At 43.7% G+C, this 18,767-nt stretch overlaps 1 long non-coding RNA gene across 1 annotated transcript; it reads left to right on the top strand.

Moving 5' to 3' along the window:
• Window positions 1-978: 978 nt before the first annotated feature.
• On the top strand, window positions 979-17,231 carry LOC112846625 (uncharacterized). The gene is made up of 2 exons (XR_003219689.1): window positions 979-4,117; window positions 16,705-17,231. It is a non-coding gene; the product is annotated as an uncharacterized LOC112846625 (long non-coding RNA).
• The last annotated feature ends 1,536 nt before the right edge of the window (window positions 17,232-18,767 follow it).

The following is an 18,767-nucleotide window of genomic DNA, read 5'->3' as shown; positions in this document are numbered from 1 at the left end:
GTATCTCTGTGTGTGTCTTCTGTTGCAGGAACAGAAGGGGACCACAGGAGGAAACTTGGGTCACATGACTACGTGAACTCTGCAAATTTAACCTTTTTAGTTTAAATTTTTCTGTCTCTGTGAATTCACCATGGGTGTGTTATTAACTACTTTGTGTTGCTCACAGAGATTACTGTGAGAAAGAGTGTATACAGATGCGCAGCGCTAACATTTACATTTCTTCTTATAGCAGATGGTTAATCATGTGATTTGATCATGTGATTTATAGCAGGACACAACTTAATGATGTTTTTCTATCACAGGATTACTGAGATTTTGTGTGAAGAAAACTGTGGTTACAGGCTGTGTGTTGGTAATGAAATTACACTGTGTTGTGGAGAAAATCTGAATGTTACAAGGGAGAAATGAATACAGTGTGACACTGTTTGAAACCAGTGTTACTTCTTTTTACAGCAGAGTGTTAACTTTATGACCTTTTACAGCACCTCTGGAACCTGTCGGCCGGCACATGACCACCAGGATGAACGTGTGTTTGGCTAATGTTTGTTTTTCTTTAAGAGTGCTTGTAAAGGATTCAGCACAGACAGACAAGTGACAATTGAACAAATGTGCAGTGGTTACAGAATAGTTGAATATGGAGCTCATTAGCTGGCCACTATTGAGCTCACAGTGATAAAAATGAGTGGAGTGACAAACTTAAGGAAAGTCACCGATTAAATTGTGGAATAAATTGGGATGATTCATGATTTGGGACAAATTATGATAATAATAGTGATTTAATGACTGGAGAAAACCTGCACATGATATTTGTCTTTTATGCTGAATACTTTATTACTCTTATGATCTATAGTTGGTTGAAAATGTGAAGTTTGATTTAAAGACTTTGTCTTCCAGGATACAGGCTCTGGGTGGAGCTGGGAGTTAAACAAGCTAAACATTTAATTGTTGACTGATGTTTTTACACAGGGTTACAGGTTGGAGTATGGCTGCTCCAAGGGACAAACCCTGGAGAATGTTTCAGGGAGACTGTGCAACATTCTTGAACACGTCTCATTGGGGAGTTGACACATGACGGAAGCCATGTGGCGACAGGAGTGTCATTTTAATTTGCAGATGTCGCGAGATGCCATGACGAGAAGGAGTGACTGAGGGGATCATCCACAAGATGGAAGCTGAGGCCAGGAGAGTCTTCAGGAGGATCGGAGATCACCTTCGGCACAGAGAGCTGTGCTACTGGGCTTCCAGGAGATCGTCATGAGGAGACTTTTGCACAGCAAAATCTTAAATGAGATAAAAGAGTTTCAACGTTGACATTGAGGAAGACAACTAAGGTGTACGACGTGCTCTGCCTTTAAAATCTTCAGCAACGTTGAATCATGAGAACTTGAGGGGGCGTGCCAGGCTCCAAAAAGTGACAGCGCAGAGGAGTTCCAGCGATGGACTTGTGGTTCTGTGAACAGCACAAATGCCAGGTGACTGTGAAATAACTAACAGCACTTTTTCCACAAGTGAAGCCAGTAACTTCCTATCCTAAAAGATTAGCTCTAGTTGCTTGTGCTTTACCTCCATGCGTGAGATCAGTATGTGCAGCAGTTTAAGCTGTACAATGTTTCAGGAAATAGTTTTTCACCTTTTTGACACTGTTAGTTCCACACGAGGTAGATGTCTACTACTGAAGACTAAAATTACATTTCTGTCACCTACAAAACGCTTGTCTTTGATGTCACTGTTACTCTCATAACCACATATTACCATAAAGTGATGCACAATTCTGAATCCGTCAACCCTTTGCTGTCATGATCCTGGGTCATTTTGACCCAGCGTTTTGTGTTTCCTTGGAGTTCACTTTGTGCCTTGTGTTTATTCTGATTTTATAGTAGTTTAGGGTTGAATCTGGAGCTCAGTGTTTTATCAGCCCTACCTGTGTCTGTCCTCGGTGCTCTGTCATGTCCTCGTATTGTAAAACAGTCTGTAGGTTTCCTGTTTTACTTTGAAGGCTCGTGTTCTGGATTTCCTGTTCTGTTCTGAAGGTCTGTCTGTTATCGTGTTCAGCTTGTATCCCCAGGTCGTCTTGTGTATTAGAATCAGCTGTGCTCCCACCTGTATGTCATTACCTGGTCTCCTTGTTTGTGTGTGTGTGTATATATAGTGGGTGTCAGTCTGTGCCTGTCGTCGGCTTGTCTGTGTATCTCTGCGTATCTCTGCGTTCATCTGCGTCTCTCTGCATTCTCCGTTTCGTATTACTTCAGGTTTGCTCTTTAGTTTATCCCAGTTTAGGTCTGCTTCAGTAGCTGCTCATACTTTATTGCCCGTTTTTGTCACCCTGCCACTGTGTAAATAAACTCACTCATATCATCAGTCGGCTGCCTGCATTTTGGGTCCTCCTTTCATTCCACAACACGACTGCTGCCCCAGCCGTGACATTTGCCAACGAAAGAAGAGGGCACTTCTCATGGGTGTAGAGACCACGTAGAGAAGGAGTGCAAGCCGAGGGATGACTTAATAGATGGGCCACTTGGTGAGGGAAAGGTTTGGTTTGTTGATGGTTTGAGTTTTACAACGGCAGAGGGACAAACTAAAACAGGTTTACTGGAGAAGATAGTGAGAAAGTTATCTGTGCAGGACAACTAGCATGTTTCATATTTGCTTGAGCAGCAGAGATGCTGGCTTTAATGGAAGTGTGTAAAGCTGCAGAGAAATAAGATGTGACAATATACACTGATAGCCAATATGCATTTGCTACATTACATTTCTTTGTGGTGCAGTGGGTGAGACGAGGTGTGACAGCCTCTACAGGGAAACCTGTAGAACTCGCCAAACTCGTGCAAAATCTGCTGGAGGCAGAGTTTTTACCCAGTAGAATTGCTGTTTGTAAATGTGTAGCACACATGTGGGGGAAAGATCCAGTTGCATTAGGGAAAGCTTTTGCAGATAAGATCGCAAAAGAAGTAACTTTAGGAGAACATGATGTTAACGTTTTAGCAGTGCAACGCCAGCAGACGTTGGCTATTATGCGGAATGCACTGGCAGACATGTATAGCCACTCACCTACTGCAGGAAAAAAAAAATGTGATTTACAGAAGGAGCGAGCTTGCAGGATGGTGTTTGTTATCTGTGTGATAAACCAATACTGCCTTAGAATTTGTATAAGACTGCTGCTACTTTGCGCCATGGGCTTTGCCATGTCGCAACAGGAGGGAGATAATGAGTAGTTTATACTTTAAGATTAAATACCCTTTTAAAAAAAATTTTGCAGGTCATGTATGATATGTTGCAAGCATAATTCTCGGGGTAATTTGAGACCTAAGAGAGGGAAATTCCCCAGACCCGGTCACCCATTTTAAGTTATTCACATGGACTTTATAGAGCTGTCCAACTGTAATAACTATAAGTACTGTTTAGTGATAGTGTGTCCTTTTTCAAAGTGGGTAGAAATCGTCCCAACTAGGGAAGCAGATGCCATTTCGGTTGCCAAAGCAATATGTAAGAATATCATTTGAAACATGGGATTCCGGAGACCATTTATAGTGATAATGGTCCACACTTTGTAAATGAAGTGATTAGATTAATGGCACAACATCTAGGGATAACACTAAAAACATCATTGTTTATATCACCCACAAAGTGCAGGGTTGATAGAGAGAACTAATGGAATAGTAATGTTAAGACTTAGGAAGAGACGCAGGACATGGTTAAACTGTATAGAATTAGTTAGGAGGTATACGAATGTACATGAGGATTACTCCAACAGAGAATGGTCTGACTCGTTGAGATTATATATGTTAGAGCATTTAGAGTTCTAGTCTTCTGTAGTGATGATAGGAGAGCAGAAGAGAGAGCATATTAGCAGATTAGATGCTTAAAATGTTTAAAAATAAAGAAGTCTTGAGAACAAATGATCTGCCAGATGATTCTGTTTCTCCACAGGAGCAGAGTCTGAAGTCTGGAGATTGGATGTTGATAAGGCCATGGAGAGGAAGTGCTGGTCCAGTCCACGGTGGGAAGGTCCATATCGGATGCTGCTGACGATGACCACAGCAGTGAAGATTGCTGAAAGGATTACTTGGATACATCAAGCGCACTGCAAGAAGGTGACACACATCCAGGCCAGCTCGGGGTAAGTGGCAGGAAGACCAGGTACAAAGAGGGGGCAGAAGCCTCCAGGGCAATGTTCCCTCTAAGCTGCGCATGTGCGCAATTGCGCACTGCTGGCATGGTCTCTGTGCACAGAATATCTGCGTTGCGCACAAAAAAAAAAATCTAACCTGAATTGAAATTAGAATTAATACTTTAACAATTCTGTTTTGCAGTGTTAGTCAGTAAGTGACTGGCTGCTCCAGTATGGGATTAGAACGATGCCACCTTATCCTATAGTCCAGCCAGTAATGCGATTCACATTCGCATATACGCAGCCAATCAACGTCGTTGACAGGCTATGACAGCGTCCTTATGTGCCGACACCGGAGTTTTAGCTAGCAAAGTGGCGTGGCTGATGTGCAGTGAAGCCACGTTAATGACAACGTGTACAACCATTGGAAATGTGAGCAGGACAGACGAACAATTGATGGAAAAAGTGTGGACTTTATACCAGTTTTTAAATTGTGTTGATAGGCCACGTAAAACCAGAGTTGTGATAAAAAAAATATGCAATGTTTGGTTTTCTTCCTGAATACTATCGTTGTTTATATTTACTGCGGGACGAAATGGTAAAAACTGCGTTTTATAAGAAAAAAGGCTCGAAAGCGCTCTCCGCCTGTGAGCAAAAACAAAAATTGGAGTTCAAGTTATTTTTACTTCCAATAGTGTTAACATACTACCACAGGGCAATGACTAGATTTTTTTTTACATTTTCATTGTAAATGGCTAAAACAGTTAATTAAAAGTAGTCTAACATAAATGTAACTGCTGTAATTTGATTTGATTTTAATAAACCATGTAACTTGGATGGATTAGATGCTGGCGTGACTACAGTGCACACGTCTAATGTCGCTCACAATGGTCCAAGGGATCGCTCAGGGAGTTTGTGTGTTCGCTCAGACACATGAAAAATTAGAGGGAACATTGCTCCAGGGCCCCTCGTCTCAATCCGGTGAAGAAACCAACTGAGCCACAGGTGCTCATCAGAATGGCTGGGAATGTGCTGTGTGCCTTCTTGTGCCTGTGGACCCAGAGTGGGATGACAGGAGCGCACTGGAACAGAGCAAACCACACCCAGCACCCGCATGGGTTTTCAACCAACTACTGGTGGCAGTTTATGAACACAACCGCTCACATAAACAATAAGACCAATTGTTATGTTTGTGCACACATGCCACTCTCTACACATTCTTCTGGACTGTGGCCATATAGCATCACTGAGAGCGAGACAGTTGTTTGGTTGCCTTAGCAACACATCCAGTAGTAAACTGTCTGTGAAGGTTCTCAGTCATCCAGGTCATCGTAGTCAAGGGAGTTTGCAAAGAAAAGCGTCTGGACTTCTTTAAGTTGCTTGAAGACGTTTCACCTCTTATCCGAGAAGCTTCTTCAGTTCTAAGGTCAAATGGCCGAGAGTTCCAGATTTAAACCCAGTGGGAGTATCCCCCCAAGGAGGGACAAAGGACCCCCTGGTGATCCTCTAATCACATGCGCTAAGGTGTGAAAGCGGGTGTGGGACCTAATCAGCCAGGGTTTCGGGTGAGCTCATTGTGAAACCTGGCCCCACCTTGTCATGTGAATTCCTGAGGTCAGATGGCCCAGGATGTGAGTGGGCGTTAAGGCGTCTGGGGAGGGAACTCAAAACTGGATTATAGATGGCAGACAGTTGGTGTCGTAAACCACCGCCTCTGTTCAAAGATGGTCGCTCACAGTGGACATAGATGGCCTCTTTCACTCCTCTTTCAAACCATCTGTCCTCTCTGTCCAAAATGTGAACATTGGCATCCTCGAAAGAGTGACCTTTATCCTTAAGATGCAGATGGACTGCTGAGTCTTGTCCTGTGGAGGTGGCTCTTCTATGTTGTGCCATGCGCTTGTGAAGAGGCTGTTTGGTCTCTCCAATGTAGAGGTCTGGGCATTCCTCGCTGCACTGTACAGCATACACCACGTTGTTAAGTCTGTGTTTTGGAGTTTTGTCTTTCGGGTGAACCAGTTTCTGTCTGAGTGTGTTGCTGGGTCTGAAGTACACTGGGATGTCATGCTTGGAGAAAACTCTCCTGAGTTTCTCTGATACACCGGCTACATAGGGGATGACAACGTTGTTGCGTCTGTCTTTCTTATCCTCCCTCGCTGGTGTCTGATCTTCTTTTCTGTGCCTCTTTCCTGACTTTATGAATGCCCAGTTCGGATAACCGCATGTTTTCAGTGCTTCCTTTACATGTGTGTGTTCCTTCTTTTTCCCTTCAGGCTTAGAGGGAACATGTTCTGCCCGGTGGTGTAGGGTCCTAATTACTCCAAGTTTGTGTTCCAGAGGGTGATGGGAGTCAAACAGGAGGTACTGGTCCGTGTGTGTGGGCTTCCGGTAAACTTCGATGTTGAGGTTGCCATTCTCTTCAATGTGCACAGCGCAGTCCAGGAAAGGCAAACAGTTATCCTTTGTGTCTTCCCTGGTGAACTTGATGTTTTTATCCACGGCGTTAATGTGCGCAGTGAAGGATTCCACTTCTTGTGTCTTGATTTTGACCCAGGTGTCGTCTACATATCTGTACCAGTGGCTGGGTGCTCTCCCTTTAAAAGAGCCAAGAGCCTTTCTTTCCACTTCCTCCATGTAAAGGTTGGCTACAATAGGTGACACGGGGGAGCCCATGGCACAGCCATGTTTTTGTCTGTAGAAGCCTTCGTTGTATTTGAAGTATGTTGTGGTAAGGCAGAGGTCTTACAGTGTGCAAATCTGATCGGGTGTGAAGTTGGTCCTGTCTTCCAAGGAGCTGTCTTCTTGTAGTCGTTTTCTGACAGTCTCCACTGCTTCCGTGGTGGGTATGCAAGTGAAGAGAGAGACTACATCGAAGGACACCATGGTTTCATCTGGATCCAGGGTAAGTTTCTGGACCTTGTCGGTGAAGTCGGTGGAGTTCTTGATGTGGTGTGGGGTGTTCCCCACAAGAGGTGCGAGGATGGTAGCAAGGTGTTTCGCAATGTTGTAAGTGGCTGAGTTTATGCTACTGACTATGGGTCTGAGTGGGACCCCTTCCTTGTGGATCTTAGGAAGTCCATAAATGCATGGTATGGCATCCCCTGGATAAAGGCGGTGATATGTGAGGCTGTCAATGATTTTGTCCTTTTCAAGGTCTTGAAGGCAAGCTATAACTTTCTTTTTGTAGCTGCTTGTGGGGTCTCGTTTTAAAGCTTCGTAGGTGTTGTTGTCACTGAGGAGAGTAGTGATCTTTGTGTGGTAATCTGTTGTGTTTAGGACCACGTTGCACCTTCCCTTATCCGCTGGTAATAGGTTTATTACCAGGTTTCACAATGAGCTCACCCGAAACCCTGGCTGATTAGGTCCCACACCCGCTTTCACACCTTAGCGCATGTGATTAGAGGATCACCAAGGGGTCCTTTGTCCCTCCTTGGGGGGATACTCCCACTGGGTTTAAATCTGGAACTCTCGGCCATTTGACCTTAGAACTGAAGAAGCTTCTCGGATGAGAGGTGAAACGTCTTCAAGCAACTTAAAGAAGTCCAGACGCTTTTCTTTGCAAACTCCCTTGACATCCAGTAGTAAACGTACTTGGAACACTGCCAACTTTTCAACTTTTGAACCTGAATGGACAGTTGGTTCACCAGTAGCTGGGAAGGTGAACTGCTCTGGTACGACAGACCTGCTAGTCCGACTCCAAGTATCTGACTTGCTGCAGGACATTGAACAGCTAAATAAACTGGAAACAGGCCAGTTGCCTATGTGTATGAAGGGCAATGGATTAGTCCAAGATGGAGATTTATCATGGAATTTATACAACATCACGTATTCTCTTTGTCCTCTGCAAGAAGGATGCAAACAGAGAAGCCTTTTGTCTACATTTACATCATGAACACTTCTCTAAGCTGGTTGAGGTTGTGAGCCAAGAAGATCAAAACACCTTGATCCAATTTCCTTTACAAAGCTTTTCCTGTGGTGACAACAGGACAGGAGAAGAGTTGTAAATGCAGATAATTCACCAGTTGACTCTAACCCCCACAGGATGCCTACAGTGAGAAGATTCGGGGGGTTGATAGGAGTCATAAAGAAGGGTGTTGACCAGGCTACAGCTTTGAAGTTAGCTGAGAGCCACATGGACAAAAGATAAAGTCAACTGATGTGTTTGAATGTCTATGTCTGTATACAGTTGTATTGTAGTGACATATGATTTTTAAGTATGTTGATTCTTCTTGTTTGACTGTTACATTCAGTTGTTTACTTGCAGGAATACATAATGAATCGCACGACAGGAGTAGATGCACCACAAGGCTGGATAACTTGGTGAATGTCTGGTCCTTGGTGGCATCTTCTTTTGAAAATATTAATTCCTGTTTTTGGACTGTTGACACTGATTTGCCTACGTATAGGATGTAGTTTACTGTGTATGAGATCAATGAGAAGCAGGTTAACTGCTTACATGTATTAACTGTGAACTTTTGCATCGATAGAAGGTGAATGAAGAGGAGTTGTGTATGAATGAAATCTACACTGTCACTGTCCAAACAAAAGGTGCATAAGTTGAAATTTAAGTATATACAATGACAAAAAGGGGGGAAATGTTAGGTCTAATTGTTGAATGTTGCCATTGTGTTTCTTAAATTTGTACAGTCTTAGTTTAAGCAGTATTATCAAAGCCATTCCTTTGATCCTGAGCACCTCTAACCACTTTGTGTTGGGGGAGGTTTTATTGTAGATACATCCTGTCTGAAAGATCTGTTTCTTGTGTTGTAAGCGTCCTGCTTTTATGACCCTTTTGGTCAGCAGGAGGTCACACAAACGCACCCCCAAAACACACACACACACACACACACACACACACACACACACACACACACACACACACATTCCTACTTACATACAGAAGTTCACACATATACATACAAAGCCTTGTCTTAGAACCATGAGGGCGTTGCTTTGCTGTGTGAACTGTCTCTCAATAAAAGGCAGCAGGAGGAGGCCATCGTCGGGGTCATTTTCGTGCTGGACACAGATGAGGCCTCCCTTGCGCAAGTAATCGATCGATCGCTGACTGTCTTGTTTTCTTTCATGATGAATAAGTCTCTAGAATTAGCGGGTTTGTGGGAACAGACCCAACAGATGTACATTGATACAGTATGTTGATGACCTTCTCATTGCGGCCCCGTCAGCAGCAGCCTGCACGGCAGCATCGCTCGTAGTGCTAAAAAGGTTGGCGGATTGTGGCTTCAAAGTAAGTAAAGAAAAACTGCAGTTGGTCAGACCAGAAGTCATTTTTCTAGGCTGGGTGATCGCACACAAATCAGTGGGGTTAATGAATACGCACAGAGACCAAATTCTGACACATCCAAAACCGCGAACAGTCAAGGAACTGCTTTCGTTTCTTGGCCTGACAGGTTACAGCCGGCAGTTCATTCCGAACTATGCCGGTAAAACAGCCCCTTTAAGGGATCTGATAAAGCAAGCTGGCGTTCGAAACCTTAGGGCTAAATTGCCCTGGACGCCTGATACAGAAACAGTGTTCATTTCATTGAAACAGGATTTATCACGAGCCACAGATCTGGCCACGCCTAACTATGACGAACCATTTTACTTGGATGTTTCTGGAATACACGGCATTGCAAATGGCGTGTTGTTCCATGAATCCAACATATGTATATATATGGCGCGACAAAGAAGGTGCATAAGAAATACAGCAAGCTGTCCATACCTGAGGCCTTGGAAACTGCCAAGCAAAGACTCACAGCCTTGGCAAGCTTGAGGAAGTACACCAGAGAGATAGAAGGCAGGAGAATAAACCAGCTGTTCTCCACAGAACCAGCAAAGGTGTACTCTCAGTGGCAAGGGAACAATAAGAGAACAGCACCACCAAGGCTGGAGACGGAGCAATACTGGAAGAGCATATGGGAGAAGGACGCAACCCATAACGGCAATGCTCAGTGGCTAGTGGATCTGAGGGCAGACCATAGCGACCTCCCTGAACAGGGTCCAGTAACCATCACAGTGGCAGATATCCACAAAAGCGTCTCCAGTATGAAGAGTTGGACAGCACCAGGGCCCGACATGGTTCACGCCTACTGGCTGAAGAAGCTGACTGCACTCCACGAGCGTCTGGCAGCACAAATGAACCAGCTGGTAGTTGACGAGAGACACCCGGAATGGCTAACCGAAGGTCGGACGGTCCTGATCCCCAAGGACCCCAAGAAGGGACCGGTCCCATCCAACTACCGACCAATTACCTGCCTCAGTACTACATGGAAGCTCCTGTCAGGCATCATATCGGCTAAGATGAACAGGCACATGGGTCAATACATGAGCAGGGCACAGAAAGGGATTGGCAAGAATACCAGAGGCGCAAAACACCAGCTACTGGTAGACAGAACAGTCAGCCAAGACTGCAAGACCAGACTGACCAACCTGTGCACTGCCTGGATTGATTACAAGAAGGCCTATGACTCAATGCCCCACAGCTGGATACTGGAATGCCTAGAACTGTACAAGATCAACAGGACCCTAAGAGCCTTCATCAGGAACTCAATGGGGATGTGGCGTACAACACTAGAGGCCAACTCCAAGCCCATAGCACAAGTCACCATCAAGTGCGGGATCTACCAAGGAGATGCTCTGTCCCCACTGCTGTTCTGCATAGGCCTGAACCCCCTCAGTGAGATCATTAACAAGACTGGCTACGGATACCAACTACGGAACGGAGCAGTTGTCAGCCAGCTCCTGTACATGGATGACATCAAGCTGTATGCCAAGGGTGAACGAGACATCGATTCACTGATACACACTACCAGGATATACAGCAATGACATTGGAATGTCGTTCGGACTGGAGAAGTGTAGTCGGATGGTAACAAAGAGAGGGAAGATAGTCAGAACTGAGGGGATTGAACTACCAGAAGGCAACATTGCAGACATAGAGGACAGTTACAAGTACCTGGGGATCCCGCAGGCGAATGGGAACCATGAAGAGGCCGCTAGAAAGGCTGCAACCACCAAATACCTGCAGAGGGTCAGGCAAGTCCTGAGGAGTCAGCTGAACGGTAAGAACAAGATCCGGGCCATCAACACCTACGCCCTGCCCGTGGTCAGGTACCCTGCTGGGGTAATAGACTGGCCAAAGGAGGAGCTAGAAGCCACTGACATAAAGACAAGAAAGCTCCTGTCCATGCATGGAGGGTTTCACCCCAAGTCCAGCACCCTGAGGCTGTACGCTAAGCGGAAGGTAGGGGGCCGGGGACTGGTGAGTGTCAGCACCACAGTCCAGGATGAGACAACGAACATCCAAGAATACATTGGGAAGATGGCCCCAACTGACCGAGTGCTCAGTGAATACCTCAGGCAGCAGAAACCCAAGAAAGAGGAGGGAGACGAGGAACCATCATGGAAGGACAGGCCCCTGCACGGTATGTACCACCGGCAGATAGAGGAGGTGGCTGATATCCAGAAATCCTACCAGTGGCTGGACAAAGCTGGACTGAAAGACAGCACAGAGGCACTAATCATGGCAGCACAAGAACAAGCTCTGAGTACAAGATCCATAGAGGCTGGGGTCTATCACACCAGGCAAGACCCCAGGTGCAGGCTGTGTAAAGATGCCCCAGAGACAATCCAGCACATAACAGCAGGGTGCAAGATGCTAGCAGGCAAGGCATACATGGAACGTCATAACCAAGTGGCCGGCATAGTGTACAGGAACATCTGTGCCGAGTATAACCTGGAAGTCCCAAAGTCAAAATGGGAGATGCCCCCAAGGGTGGTGGAGAATGACCGAGCTAAGATCCTGTGGGACTTCCAGATACAGACGGACAAAATGGTGGTGGATAACCAACCGGACATAGTGGTGGTAGACAAACAGAAGAAGACGGCCGTAGTGATTGATGTAGCGGTTCCGAATGACAGCAATATCAGGAAGAAGGAACACAAGAAGCTGGAGAAATACCAAGGGCTCAGAGAAGAGCTCGAGAGGATGTGGAGGGTGAAGGTAACGGTGGTCCCCGTGGTAATCGGAGCACTAGGTGTTGTGACTCCCGAGCTAGGCGAGTGGCTCCAGCAGATCAACATCGGACATCTCTGTCCAGAAGAGTGCAGTCCTGGGAACAGCTAAGATACTGCGCAGGACCCTCGAGCTCCCAGGCCTCTGGTAGAGGACCCGAGCTTGAAGGATAAACCGCCCGCAGGGGCGTGCTGGGTGTGTGTGTGTGTGTATATATATATATACATATATATACACAAGACAACTCAAAAGACTGGGTCAAAAGGACCCAGGACTGTGACAGCTCTCCATTCCTCAATCCCATAAAGGAATCTTTTTCTGCCTGGAGATGGCAAGTGTATGACATCCACACACACGTATACCCCTTCCCCAAGCTATAGAAGATGCATGTTGATAGATGCATATAACAATTGATGCTATTCATGGCTGGATTTGCCATGCTAGGGGATATTTGCCCTGCTGATCGGCCAGGGAAAACATTGCTTGTGATGTGGATGAGGTGCTGTGGCCAGACCGAAACAGAAGAGAGGATGCACAGAGTGGTTTTTTTTGTTTTGTTTTGTTTTGACTGTAACTGTATTCAGTAGATTATTTTGTTGTTTGTATATGTAGACCACATTATGTGCAACTTTATGTTGGTTGGGATGAACACTGTGCATATTGTTTTTGTTGGAAAAATACAGTAAAATATATTTGGCACCACTTATTTGTGTGTTTTGTATACAAACATTCTGAAATCTTTTACAGTGCACTTATGTAGGCCTATGTAATGTATGTAGTAAGTGCACTGAACAGAAAAGGCTTACAGTAAGTCATGATGACTGGAGAAGAAGTGGTCATAGTGTTTTACATTAAGTACATCAGTGTTCAACTGGTTCTTATAAATGTCTATTCATGTGATGTTTGTGTGTGTCATTTGAAAACAAAATGCCATTTTGACAAGAAATTACATTGTTTTTAATTGAAGAGTTTTGCCCGTTGGTCAGTGTTTTTTGATTTGTTTGTAGAGTTCTGACATGATGAGGCATGCTTTCAGGAAGTGTGTGTAAACAATTGGGAAAGTATATTAATGATATCTCCAAAAGTTGAATCTGTTCATCTGGACGTAGCGTTTTGTCGGAGAAACGTTTCGTCACTCATCCAAGTGACTTCTTAGTGTGACTTCTTAGTGTGACGAGTGACGAAACGTTTCTCCCACAAAACGCTACGTCCAGATGAACAGATTCAACTTTTGGAGATTTACTTTCCTGGATGATTGAGAATGCATCAAGACTATATTAATGATAAGAGAATATCAGTGATTTAAAGGGTCAAAAGCTGTTCTTGTGTGAATAACCTCTGTTTGCTTAGGAAAGACATATGCACTGGTGGGTGGATAGAACATCCTTTGACATGTTTGTGTCCAGGGCCCAGTTTCAAAATAATGTGTCAGTGATTTCTATCTCTTCAACCCTTAGACATTTATCTAAGTTGAGAAAGAAAGAGAGAGAGAGAGAGAGAAAAAAAACAAAAACAAAAAACAAAAAAAACAAAAAAACACACTGCTAGCTAAATAAATAAATGGAACACAGAAAATCCCAGATCAGAATGAGTTAAATACTCTTATTAAATACTTTGTATACTTTACATAGTTGAATTTGCTGACAACAAAAATCACAAAAATTATCAATGGAAATCAAATTTAGCAACCCATGGACATCTCGATTTGAAGTCACACTCAAAATTAAAGTGGAAAAAACATACTACAAGCTGATCCAACTTTGATGTAATGTCCTTAAAACAAGTCAAAATGAGGCTCAGTAGCATGTGTGGCCTCCACATGACTATATGACCATCCTAGAACACCTGGGCATGCTCCTAAGGAGGTGGTGGATGGTCTCCTGAAGGATCTCCTCCCAGACCTGGACTAGACATTTTAAATGAGAATAAGAAAGTATTTCTTTGTGCCCCCCTTTCCCTGTTAATGCCCTACCTGGCCCCCTGGCAAAACTTTGCTAGACCCGCCCCTGAACAGTTACCAGCTGTCAGCTACATAGAAAAGGATCCTGGTGTTATTTGTCTCTCAGAAACAGTTCATAACTTCCCTTCAACTCATTCATGTCACCTAAAAGGTAAACCTGTTTCTCCACCCGTTCAGCTCTGATGATTCAGTAAGGACATCTCCTGGTTTCATCTTCATGTTTCCCTCTCACCAGATATACAAACCATCATGACCAGCAGCTTTACAGCTGTGGCTCCAGCAAACATCATCTGATACTAGAAAGTAATATTAAATAAATTCTAACAACAGCTGATCAAGCTTAAACGTGCTGCTGTTGTTTAGCGCGACATCAGCTGGTTTCCTCTTTCTGGCGCAAATAAACAAACACGAGAAAAGCCGATCAGCTGATCAGCTGTAATGCATGTTGCTTTTGTGCATAGTGTTTGGTGCTCAAATTTGAATGTTTTCTAACTTTTAGAGCATTTTATTTTTCTCCTTTTTATTCAATAAGGAACATTATCACATTATCACATCCCTACTGGAGCAGACAGCATGCTCAGTTATCAGAAAACAGATATAAACTCTGTAAAAATACAAGGAAACTGTTGGAGTTAAATTTTAAAGTTTAGTTTAAATTTTCTCTGTGTTTTGCAGTCTTTTTTTAAAAATAATTCCAACATAAGTCTGTTTCTGGGATTAAGACGGTCTTTCTCTGTCCAGTGGCTCCCTGTGGCTTTGGGAGGAAACACAATGATTATAAAATGACCAATGGCCATAATTGTTTTATTTATTATTGCTGTGATTCTTTTTGTACACATTTTTTGGAACATGCAATCACATGAACCTCTACAGTCATGAGAATTACTGATAACTAAACAGCCATCCATCCATCCATCCATCCATCTTCATCCGCTTTATCCAAGGCCGGGTCGCGGGGGCAGCAGCCTAAGCAGAGAAGCCCAGACCTCCCTCTCCCCAGCCACCTCCTCCAGCTTATCCGGGGGAACACCAAGGCGTTCCCAGGCCAGCCGAGAGATATAATCTCTCCAGCGTGTCCTGGGTCTGCCCCGGGGCCTCCTCCCGGTGGGACATGCCCGGAACACCTCACCCAGGAGGCACCCAGGAGGCATCCTTGTCAGATGCCCGAATCACCTCAACTGGCTCCTTTCGATGTGGAGGAGCAGCGACTCTACTCTGAGCCCCTCCCGGATGGCCGAACTTCTCACCCTATCTCTAAGGGAGAGGCCAGCCACCCTTCGGAGGAAGCTCATTTCTGCCGCTTGTATCCGCGATCTCGTTCTTTCGGTCACTACCCACAGCTCGTGGCCATAGGTGAGGGTAGGGACGTAGATCGACCGGTAAATTGAGAGCTTCGCTTTTACACTCAGCTCCCTCTTCACCACGACGGACCGGTGCAGCGTCCGCATCACTGCAGCCGCAGCACCAATCCGTCTGTCGATCTCCGGCTCCCTTCTCCCATCACTCGCGAACAAGACCCCGAGATACTTGAACTCCTCCACTTGGGGCAGGAACTCATCCCCGACCCGGAGTGGGCACTCCACCCTTTTCCGGCTGAGAACCATGGCCTCAGATTTGGAGGTGCTGATCCTCATTCCCACTGCTTCACACTTGGCTGCGAACCGCTCCAGTGCGAGCTGGAGGCCTTCACCTGATGAAGCCAACAGAACCACATCATCCGCAAAAAGCAGAGATGAGATTCTGAGGCCACCGAAGCGAAAGCCCTCCGCCACTTGGCTGCGCCTAGAAATCCTGTCCATAAAAATTATGAACAGAACCGGTGACAAAGCGCAGCCCTGGCTGCCCTTTGTCACCGGGCAAAGGGCATAACTAAACAGGAAAAATTAAAACCAGCCTGTAACCTCAAAATCTTTGGATTTTAAACACGTTAATAACTTATCTCAGCCATGCTTTTACATGTCATAAATTACATAACTCATGAGGAAAAGCGTTTGTATCTTTGAGGCTTGCACATTATTATGTTGTACATTCTTCTTCTTCTTTTTAAAATAAATACCAATTTGTTCTGCTGTATCTTCGGTTTTTGAGTGTTCAGTGTTCATATATCAGATTTTTCTTGCATTTATGTTAACCCTTATTATTTCAGATATTTTACATTCTGTGGGACAAATGGTCCCAAAATGCTTAGAATAAACTTGTTTTATTCTAATATAATCTGAAACAAGTGACTAAAACCATAAACTCAGTAACTTAATACCAAAAACTATGATTTTTAAAATATCATTTACAAGCCACTACAAAAAGCTGTGTGCTGAGTGATCAGCAACATGGTGATTAGTGGTATGTAACTGACTAAGAAAAAAAATTCATTTAATATGAGCTTGTTACAAATACTGCCTCTAACCCTTTAATGTCTTTCCTTAAAAATGAAACTCCAGTAAAACTCTGCTTTTCATCAACAAATTTATCTTTTATTTCATACAATTAAACACAAAAATTCTGAGCAAATAATTTTTTAACCACTTAAAGATCTTTGTCATACTATACCTCCAAATCTGCTTTTTCTTCAGGCTGGCTTCAATGTCTGTACAGCTCTGACCTTTGCATTTTTCTCCATCAGTCCTGGAGGCATGACAGCCTGGGAGAGATGTGATGTGAAGAGCAGTGGAGGGGGCGATGAGTGTATGCACCCCCTGTGAACTCCAGCCATGGCATTTTCTGTGAGTTGGTAGAATATTGATTCAGATGCCTATCCAGCTCATAGATAGAAGTGATGATCTGCTGAGCCCATACGGTGCCTTCTGATGGAAAAGTTATGGGATATTATATGTAACCAGCAGATCAGTCTGGACAGAATAAAACTGCAAAATAATGGGACGCTACAGAGATTTCTCACTGCCCTGACTTTGGATAAGACACGAGGAAGACATCGCTGTCTTTTATTTCAAAACTCTGAAGAGAGTCTATGTACTCTGCAGTTGTGTGACTGGATAGAAAGTTGTAGTTCTTATACTGGCACAGACGGTCTGCTTCGTCTTTGTTCTGAATCACACAGATGGATAAGGGGAAGAGACACAGTTTGTGTAGTTCTTCACGCAATGTGACAGCATTCTGCAGAATCCAAAAACAACAATAGTTAATGTTAAACTAGTGTTAAGCAATTAAGTTTTACTTCTGGGAAAAACACTTCCAAGACTATTTTGTGCACTATAATGCTGCTGCTGGCACCTTGTTTTAATAGATTCACACTTCAAATTAGCTAGTGTGTGATCAATAACAGATCCAATTTTGTAAGTCATACATGAACATGAGTCAATGTCTCTAGAAGAATCAAAGATGCTTTAATCCATCTCCAAATAATAGCTTAGTTTTCACCTTCTCACCACTCACGTTCTTGCTGAACGGTCTTATAGACCATTCCAGACTTGTGCAGGTCTGCTATTCCGTCCTTCCCATTCTTTACAGAGGTGGGAACATTGGGTTCTCAACAAATAAACTTGTGCAAATCCACAAAAAACAGCAAAGATCAAAGCAGCAGCAGCACAGGTCAGCTGATCACAACCTGACACAAAGAAAATCTACCAGAGCTCACAACAGAAATTATGGCGAGTCGTGATTCTTTTTCACTGAGCCATCGATCTTATAGTTCCTCCATGAGCTAAAATCTCATTTGGCATTTTCAATTAAAATCAAGTGTCTGTTGATTATATTTACCCCACTATCACTCAAGTACAAACAGCATGATAACAGGTGGAGGAAGAAAAAAGTTTATGCTAGACAAACAAATAACTTTTTGCAGTATTTATTATAGCAATAGATGTGGAATTACACTGTCCTCTTTGCAAGTGGTCCACTTCGGATGTTAGAAGCTAATTTGAAGCAAGTCAGTTAAATTTTATCAAAAGCAAAGAAAGAAAAAAAGGGGAAAAAAACAGAACAAAATCAGTTCTTCAGGAAATCTTTCACTTTTGATTAAATTGTGTTTGAGTTTTTAAAATTAAGATGTTTTTAAACCTCAGAATGTAAAAGAATAGCAGTGATTTAAAGGTTGAAAAGGAGAATGATTTCAAAAGATTACAAGCCGTTTTTGAGAGTTGGCTTTGTTTATTGTGTAACCAATCTTTGTTTGCTTAGGAAAAGCACGTACACTGCATACCCTTTGCGCAAGTGGGTAGAACGTCCTTTGACATTTTTATGGCCGGGGCCCATTGTCATAATAACCTGTCAATAATTACTATCTCTTCAGCCCTCAGACTTATCTTATTTTCTAATAGCTCAATCTGGAGCAAAGGTTTTATAACGTAAAGAGTCAAATAACTGAGGTACCACTGTTTTAATTTATAAAGTAGCAAACAAATATGCAGTATGTGAGATACCAAAAGTATTTTACTGAAACAGAATGTGGGAAAAGTATAAAGCAACTTGAATTCTTTTATATGGATGTGCTATTATCCACTGGATAATAACTGAGTAAGTTTGTCAAACACAGTTCAGTTTGAAATAATCAATTTCAGTTCTTCCTGATCACATTGATATCTGTTATCATTTATCAGACCTGGACTCTTCTTGGTCATCATCATTAGGCAGATAGTGGAGATGAGGACACATATCATTTCCCGTCAGGTACCACTTGAAAAACTGATCGAAGCTCTCGGGAGTCTCAAGGTCTCCAAGGGCTTTGCT

The sequence above is a fragment of the Oreochromis niloticus genome, linkage group LG4 (genome assembly GCF_001858045.2).
Source record: "Oreochromis niloticus isolate F11D_XX linkage group LG4, O_niloticus_UMD_NMBU, whole genome shotgun sequence".
NCBI classification, from domain to species: Eukaryota; Metazoa; Chordata; class Actinopteri; order Cichliformes; family Cichlidae; genus Oreochromis; species Oreochromis niloticus.
The sequence above is the reverse complement of the archived record's forward strand: the minus strand, read 5'-3'. Positions and strand labels throughout refer to the sequence as shown.